The sequence below is a fragment of the Strigops habroptila genome, chromosome 9, assembly GCF_004027225.2.
Source record: "Strigops habroptila isolate Jane chromosome 9, bStrHab1.2.pri, whole genome shotgun sequence".
NCBI lineage: Eukaryota > Metazoa > Chordata > Aves > Psittaciformes > Psittacidae > Strigops > Strigops habroptila.
Genome location: NC_044285.2, coordinates 12493987 through 12503146, shown reverse-complemented (window position 1 = coordinate 12503146; position 9160 = coordinate 12493987).

Sequence of the window (9160 nt, the reverse complement as noted above, 5' to 3'; positions counted from 1 at the left end):
CTATAAATACTAACTCAATAATTGATCAAAGGCTTGAGTGATAAGCAGTACAAATCAGGTTAGTATGTTCTAGATTATGAATGTCCTCTTTTAATGAATAATCAAACCAGTCATTGTGGCTTTTACTTTTACTTTTACTTTTCATATACAAATTGACATATTCAGTAATCCTTATGTTTGCATGTCAGCAGACTCCCCACATACTTGTAATAGATGCCGATCTAATTCTTAAAGATATAAAAGATAATCGCTCAGGCATAAAAGCATTAATTTTAAAATTAGTGTCTAAATAGATAAACCAGGCAGCTTTTTGTAGTTATTTGGCTATGGAAAAACACTTATCAGCCTCCAAATTGTATTAAAAAAAAAAAAAAAATTAAAAAAACCACAATCAGGCCACATATGATCTCTGCAACGTATCATGGTGAATCGCTCTAGAACTGTCAATTTATTTGGCTTTTTAAGTAACAAATTTGGCTGAGGAGATGCTACAGTTCTTCATTGATAAACTTCCTTTACTTAGTAACATAAGTACTGATATCCAACTTTCCCATGTGAAGAAACTGTATAATCATGTTTCATTGCATTGATATTAAACCTATCCTAACAGTTGTAAAATCTGTATCTACACACAGATGAGAAATACAATAAAACCACTAAATTTTGTGCTCATTTCTGTTACGGAGGAAAGGCTAAAGTTGGTTGGGTTTTTCGGGGGTTTTTTTGTTGGGTGTTTTTTTTTTTTTTTTTTACTCCTTGTCCAATCACTACAGTCCCTAATGAAGAGTCCCTCCCCAGCATCCTTATAGGCCGCCTTCAGATACTGGAAGGCTGCTATGAGGTCTCCACGCAGCCTTCTCTTCTCCAGGCTGAACAGCCCCAACTTCCTCAGGCTGTCTTCATATGGGAGGTGCTCCAGCCCCCTTACCATGCTCGGGGCCCTCCTCTGGGCTTGCTCCAACAGCTCCACGTCCTTCTTATGCTGAGGACACCAGAACTGTACACAGTGCTCCAAGTGAAGTCTCACGAGAGCAGAGTAGAGGGGCAGGATCACCTCCTTCGACCTGCTGGTCACGCTTCTTTTGATGCAGGAAACGGTTGGCTTTCTGGGGTGTGAGAGCACACTGCTGGCTCATGTTGTTTTTCATTGACCAACACGCCCAAGTCCTTCTCCTCAGGGCTGCTCTGAATCGCTTCTCTGCCCAACCTGTAGCTGTGCCTGGGATTGCCCTGACCCAGGTATAGGACCTTACTTTGTTGAACTTCATGAGGCTGGCATTCGCCCACCTCTCAAGTGTGTCAAGGTCCCTCTGGATGCATCCCTTCCCTCCAGTGTGTAAACTGAACCACACAGCTTAGTGTCATTGGTAAACTTGCCAGTGAGACAAATAACTGCAGGGTTCTTCCTGTCCGAATAGGCAGTTCAGATTGCTTTCTTTATAAATAGCAGGATACAAATACAAGGCCCTAGGTCAGTGTCAGTACTGTTTTTCTGTATTTTTGCTAATGCTGCTTTGATAAGACAAAAAGTCAGTATCACATCCTGTAAACATACTTTGTTTAAACGAACAAGAAAAAGAACAAAATGGAGGGAGGCATGCTCATACCAAAGAAGGTTTAATTGTAATATGTGCATAAACTAGCTTATGCAGGAGCAATGCATAATTTTCAAAGTGACAGAACAAGAATAACCACATAAAAATAAAACTGGGGGAGCAGAGGAAACATAGAAGGGATGAATGTCCTGGACACTTCTTACTTGTGATCCAATTTCTCTTTCTTTCTTCAGGAAAACTCGTTGATAAAAGGCATGGAACTAAAAAGACTTTGGGGAATTATGAAGTGTATTTCGGGGGGTGGGGGGTGGAAATTGACTTTCTTTAAGTCAATTTGTCACTGTTGACACAAAGATGCAAATCTTGATTTTCAAGCAAGAACAAAAGGGGAAAGAGCATGCAATTTTATACCATAGTGACAAAAACTGTAGAAGAAGAAAAGTCAAGTTATCAGTATGTTTCTGAGAATCATAAACATAATTTGCAGTGATCTCCACTGAAGTATTTACTGAATGACCTACTAATTGGCTATTACCTTAGAAAATATTATGATAGTACATAGGTAGAAATCAACATAAATTGTGTTGCTGTGCCAGTTCCTTTATCCTGTAATTCAATCCTTAGTTTGTAATTTTTTGTTAAAATTTAAATACATCCATTTTACATCTTGGTTGTTGAGATACTGAACGAAGAATGGCAACTATACTTATCTGTCTGATTCTTCTTTTATGGAAACACTGAATAGCATAGTACAGGTTACATAGCAAAAAACGTTAGCTTAAGGCTGAAAGGCCATACAGAAAAAAAGCTGCATAGCAGAAAAGTTTGAGCTCAGCTACCCAAATATTCTGTTGTCTGTAATATAAAATGTACCTACCAATACAATCTCTTATTTCTATCAAGAATACTGTTAGATCTGATTATTACTCCCAATGTCTTTCTTATAAGAGGATCTCTGCCCCTGTAGAAGGTATAGATGTTTAGTACCTTTGAGACTGCAGTCCTGTACTATCCAGACTGTCATGCATTTTCAGGAGTCTGATAAAGTTACTCTTTTATTTGAAGATCTACTTGTTTATAATATTTTTCTTTTTGAGTCATTATTTGTGCCATTTCTTATCCTTTTGTGGTATCTTCAGATCTTTTAATATGGAGACAAGAAACGTAAATTCAGACAGTGCAATCTGAGGGGGATCTTCCCAGACATGGAATGTGCCAAATTGCTTGCGTGTTGACGTGGGCTGTAGCTACAATGCCTGTGAAGGAACTAAGTATTCTGCCAGAGTGCCCCCTCCACCCTGTATTCCCAGAACAATTTGAATGTTCATAACCATGAGCCATTTTGAAATCTGCACAGACTTGCACATTTTCTGCTCTGCTAATTAGGACACACACAGCTCTTAAATAAGGGTGTTAGGGGAAAGGGAGGGAATGTGCCCCTTCTTTCCCCCTTGAGAAAAGCCTCACTGCCTTCCACACTTTTTCCCTAAATAAGGTAAAATATCCAAAATACAGTTTTACGAGTGTACATTCTATTATTGAGTTGTATATGCAGCTTTCCTCCAAATTGTGCATCTAGCAAATTTATATAAAAACCTCCTACTTTAAACTCTAACCTAATAATAAAAATCTAATATATAAAGACTCCATCTCTTGCTTGTTTGTTTGGTTCCTGTTTCTGCTGTGTATAAAATCTTTGAAATAGAGACAGTCTTTTAGGAAATGTCTTTTAATAAGTTCTTTCTTAGTATCCCCCTTTCCCTGAGTGGCAATACTGCTATGGATACAATTCATTTTCCTTAACTTCAGACATTGTATGTCTAAACCTGTCTTCTGGAATTGCTTTGTTAGCAGTAGACAAAAAGCAGTCATTTCTAGGATGTGATTCACCTTGTTCTCAGGTAGAAGTCTATGTGGTCACTTAGTTTCCATGCCTGTCTGTAAGAGGCACTGAGGTGTCATGGATAAATTTATTTAAGGTTCCTCTTTAATTAATCCAGTGTATGTGATTTTTATCCTGATTATGTGTAAATAGGTGGGTTACTGATAGAAACTATAACTCTTCTGACTGAAGAAGATCCAATTCTAGATTATTAGTAGACTTTAAAGATGAAAATGGCAGATTAAATTGCTTTAATTATTTGAAATGTCATTCTACTGCATGACTTTACTGCCAACTTTAATATAGTCTTTCAGTTACCTTTCAGTTCTCTCTCTGTCTTTAAAATTACAATGTATTTAGCTATCAGGACCTCAGAGAATATGTTCTGAGGTTTTTACTTGAGTTGCTATATAGTGCCTATAATAACCTGCCCAATACAGCTAGCAGTTCTCTTGTGAATGTTCTGAGATCACATTACCATTTTCTCCAATTATAAAATATCCCAGTGCAGTTAGTGCATTTCTTTTGCAGCTGTCTTTGTGGCTATTACTGCCTTCAGTTTTCTGAAAGTTGTAGATACCTGTAGTAAATTCAGTACATGAAATTTCTTCTGTATGATTTGTTAAACAGCTTATATACTGCTATTTCTTTCTGCTTTATAATTAGCATTACAATGTATGTTTATGGTGTGTATAGTGATATATCAAATTAATATGTTAAAAAAATAATTCCCTGTGAAACAAAATGGTAAATAAAATGAATGACAAAGTTGAGGTGAAAGGAGCTAGAATACTGTTTGTATTCAGTACCTTCTGATTGAAAATCACCAAGAGATACAAATGGCTTTAGTCAGCTCTTTGTACTATGTGCTATACTAGCTGTAAGAGGGATGGATGCAGTCTATAGCTGATGTAATGCAGAGAGAAAGAGGAATTTCTTAAGTAGAGGCAACCTTAATGCTGCTCTAGTTTATATCCAGCTATTTTTCTTTTTTCACTCTGTTATCCTTGTGCTACAGAGACAACCACACTTTCTCCTTGGACAGATCTGGAAAGTGGATGATGTAACAGAGATCCCACAGCATACAAACTCTGACTATTTCCTCTGTTGTTGGAAACCCTTTACCAAAAAATGTCTGTTGTTTTGTGTGCCTCTTTCAATATATATACAATTTGGGTTTGATATTTTGTTTCATAATGAATATTCAGTATTTACTTCCTGGCGGGGTTATGTAGTGGTTGAGGAGTGTTCTCTTCTTCCTTTGATTCCTTAATGAACTGCAGGATCCTTTACAAAAAGCAAGGACTATTTTTCAAGGTCTGTGGATTTCTGCACTCCTATTCATTGTTTTCAGATTCCGGTGGTGTTGCAAAGATGTAATATATCTGTTGAGCCACTTAGCATTTGTCATGGTTTTTGCTCAGTTGCTTTTATTCCCATAGATTAAATTATGAATGGATGGTTGTAGCCATGGTGTTTGAATTGTTCTGTTTGACTTCACTTCTTAAGTCATCTTTCTCCATGATTCAGCTTTGATTTTTGTCTAACGCATGTGTATTGTAGGAATTCTGAGCAGTTTTCTGGGAAAACAGTCTTTAGCTGCCAGTGTCCTAATGATGCATCTCTAAGGCATCTTCCTCCAAGACTACTGAATGTTCATTTAAAGACAATGAAACATTCTGTTGATGCCATTGAATAGTACTCTTTGTGCTGCACTACTTGCAGATATTTATGGGTTTATTTTGAATTTTAAGCACCCATGTGGCTTACCTAATAAGAAATTGTTTTTCATTGGTTCTTAATTTATGATTTATCATTAAGACTGGATATTAAAAAATAGCAGCTGGTACATGCTTTGCTCTGCATAAATGTATTTATTCTCGCATCTCTGTATTAAGTAGGAACTTCCTGAAATCAGTGGTACTTTTTATGGTATATGTAGCTGATTCCTTAAGGAGCTTTATATCCTTGTGCCAATGAAATACACAATTGAACCTTGAAGGGGTTGGGGTATAGCTCCAGCTTTTTCAGGTGGTAATTTGTTAAGCATTAGCTAGCAATTCCAACTCTTTCCATGCAGAATTTGTATTTGCCTGTAAAGTATTGCTTAAAAGAAAGTTACCCTATCTCTAATTAGATATTTTTATCATTAATTTCACTTATTCCAGTACTGCTCAATGTGTAACTTTTTTTTTTTTTTTTTTTTTTTTTTTAATTGGCTGCTGTTTTGGTGGTAATATACATTTGTTTAGAGCACATCCACTGCTGGAACTAAATTAATAATTAATTCTTCCTGCCAAAGTATAGCAATGAAGAAATAATTCCACACACCTTTCTTTCTATTAATACCTTTCATCCCAGGTTGATATACAAAACGTATCTAGTTAACCTTTCTGGAGTATTCTATAGTAGAATCTAAGGCTTCTTTCATGAAAAAAACCCCACCTCCTGGGATATAAAATGATCAGAATTGTACTATTTTCTGTATATTTTATCTTCCTCTAATTCTTAAAAGTACTTACTTGTTTTTCCTTTTTTTTCTCTCTTATGTTTTTAATCTTTTTTTTTTTTTTTTCTTCTAACTTGAAAAGCAAGTCTGTGTATCCAATGTGCTATATAATCTGTGTGGAATGCATGTGCAGAAATGGAGTGGGTTGCATTGTGGTGTCTGTCACTGATACAAGCCTGAAGTAATTCTGTGGGGTAAGGTTAATCATGGAGCTTCATGTAGTCTGAATCACTGCAAGTCTGCTGTTGTGGCTGACCTACAGTTAATGCAAAGATATTTCAAACCTACGTATTCCAATTTTTCTGAATGTTAATAGTCTAGGACCCAATATGAATTTCAAAATCAAACCTTTCTTTTTGCATATGACAAAAAGAAAGCATTTTAACGTTTTAAAGCTAAGCATTTGCTATAGAAACAATGTTGGTTTCAGTGCCAGTATTGAATTGGAACTGTGATTTGGATGGAGGAGCTCTGCAGCCGGTTGGCTGCTAGTATGCTACATGTTTGGAGCAGCGGTAACAGAGATGAAGAGAAAGGGCTTTTATAGCTCTTATTGTGGCTTGCTTTCCTGAGTACATCCATACTGAACATACAGTTGCAACAGTTACCAGTATCAGCTGTTGCAAAGAAAAGCACACCAAACTTACTGGAAAGCATTAACTTTCATCAGTTTGAAAGTCCAAAGAATGATCTTCCTCTTCTACTTTGTAGACTTGGAGAGTAGAGTAGATTTGGAATCCCAAAACAAATATATTAATCCTCTATCATATTTCCTGAGAAGAAGGGGATTCGATAAAATCTGTCAGTTATCATGGGAAGTTATGAAAGCTTTATAAGTTTATTTCACTTTAACTAGTTCAGGAGAGAGGTTACCTTCTTTCTAATAGCATTCATAAAGATTATAAGCCATATAATCTTTTAATGGCATCACCAGTGGAAGTTTATTTATCTATCATTAAGAGCATCATCCTCAGCAAGTCAGTCCTTCTTTCAGCATTAGTTATCCAAGTGAAAATAACATGCCAATCTCCAATACGCTTTGTCCCTGGAACAGCTGCCTAAATAAATGAGATTTCAGTAATAACATTTTTTCAAAGTAAAACATCAGTGGGAACATTAGTTAAGTGTAACCTATCTGAATACATTCTCAGCCTCAGAATAATCAAGTGATAATCTTTATTATACACATAGAGTGTGACATGGATACAAAAATACCTCCTGTGGTAAAGCTGTATTTTATCTCCTAACAATTTATTTCAACTGTATGACTATGTGAAAAGCATAAACATGATGATATATCTGTAGTTTGCATATTTATATTGATAGTTTCTATCTAGTTCCTGTATAACTTGGACAGATTTACATCATATTTGCATGCCATGCTTCACTGCATGTCAGTTTTGATGCACATTTGTGTTAGGACATGCTTTAGAGAAACAAATTCTGAAATGCCAGGAAATAATTGAAGTGCTGCTTGCTGGCATTCTGCCTACCTAAAAAAAAGACTGATGGGTTTATGGGATAACAGTTTTCTCACATTGGTTTAGATTGCTACTGAGCATATTTCTTCTGTCCTTTGGGTAAGGAAACAGGAGTGAAAGTTTCCAGAATTTATCACCACCATTCCGAAGCTTCCATTGTGCTTTGCTGATCACCAGTCTCCATTTCATCATGGAGAAGGAACAGAGCCATAAAGCATGAAGCTGCATTGCACTTCATAACGAGCGCTGTATGGGCAGACCAAAATTTCAAGTGTGTTATATAAGGACAAAAGATCTAGAAGGAGACATAGGATTGTAGGGCAGTAGCAGAGGATGAGACGATATGAAGACATTTGGATGAAGTGCTGGTTATATGGTGTGGGGACTCAGTAGAAAGCTGGTAAAGGCACGTCCACAGCCTCGTGAGACAGTTGCTTCTGCTGCTGGAGTAGCTAATTGGACTTTCTAAGCAGTCTAAGCTTGGGAACCCCTTTGCCACAAAACTTTCGTGTTGACTGGTGCCTGACTTTCAAAACGGCAATTTGTTGACAGAGGTAAACTCTTCGTGTTCTAGCAAACTAATCACAGTACTGCACAGACTGCCATGTAACTTTTGGTGTAGGTAGCAGCTCTGGAGCGATTAACAGCCTGGGGAAGAATCCTGCTAACTGTGCCAACTAAGCAGGTTCTGTATCATAGTGATCCAATGGCCCATTTTTTTTAATGAACAGTATTCAAATTCTTTTTGATTGTTATGCAGAGAAAACCCTGCAAGATTAGACAGATGGGGAAACAAGAACTGTATTGCTTCTGTTATTCTCTAAATGGTAGCTCGTGATTATTACACTCTTTTAACTCAATCATTATGCTCTGAAATGGACAATAAAGATGAAGAATTGCTGTTTGTTATGCTATCTGGTCTCTACAGTGCAGTTCTATTTATGTTCTCAGAAAGAACACCTTAGTTTGCTATTATGATAATACTGGTTTTATTGTATCTATGAAATTATAAACTAAACTGTGTCTTCTGGGAATTTCTATGCAAGGTCATAGGTTTTTGTTTTTTTTTTTCCTCCTCTCTCCCCCCCCCCTTAATAGTATAAGCAAAACTCAAATATGTACTTGCTAGGAGTTCAGTGTCCTAGTTTTCTAGGGATAAAGTTAATTTTCTTCTTAATAGCTGGTACAGTGCTGTGTTTTGGATTTAGTATGAGAATAGCATTGATAATACATGGATGTTTTAGTTGTTATTAAGTAGTGCTTACCCTGATCAAGGACTTTTCAGTTTCCTATGCTCTGAACAAGAAGCCAGGAGGCAGCATGGCCAGGACAGATGATGCCAACTAGCCAAGGTGGGGTACTCTATACCACAGAGCATTCTGCTCAGTATATAAACTGTGGTGAGTGAGTGAGTGGCTGTGTGGTACTTAGTTGTTGGCTGTGGTTAAATCGTTACACAGAATAAACAATTAGTCCTGTAATCTTCATTGGCGTCAGAAAGACTAATCACATATAAGTAGAACTTTGTGATAGTTAGTAATAGTGTGCCAAGGCCTCAGAAATAATTTTCAGGAGGTTTTTACATTTTTTGCTTTGTTATTATTCTTTAGAATGTCAATATTTTACTGGTGGAACCCGTTTTAAGACTGTATTTTTCAGGAAGTTTTTGCATTTTTTGTTTTGTTGTTATTCCTTAGAATGTCAATATTTTACTGGTGGAACCCATTCTAAG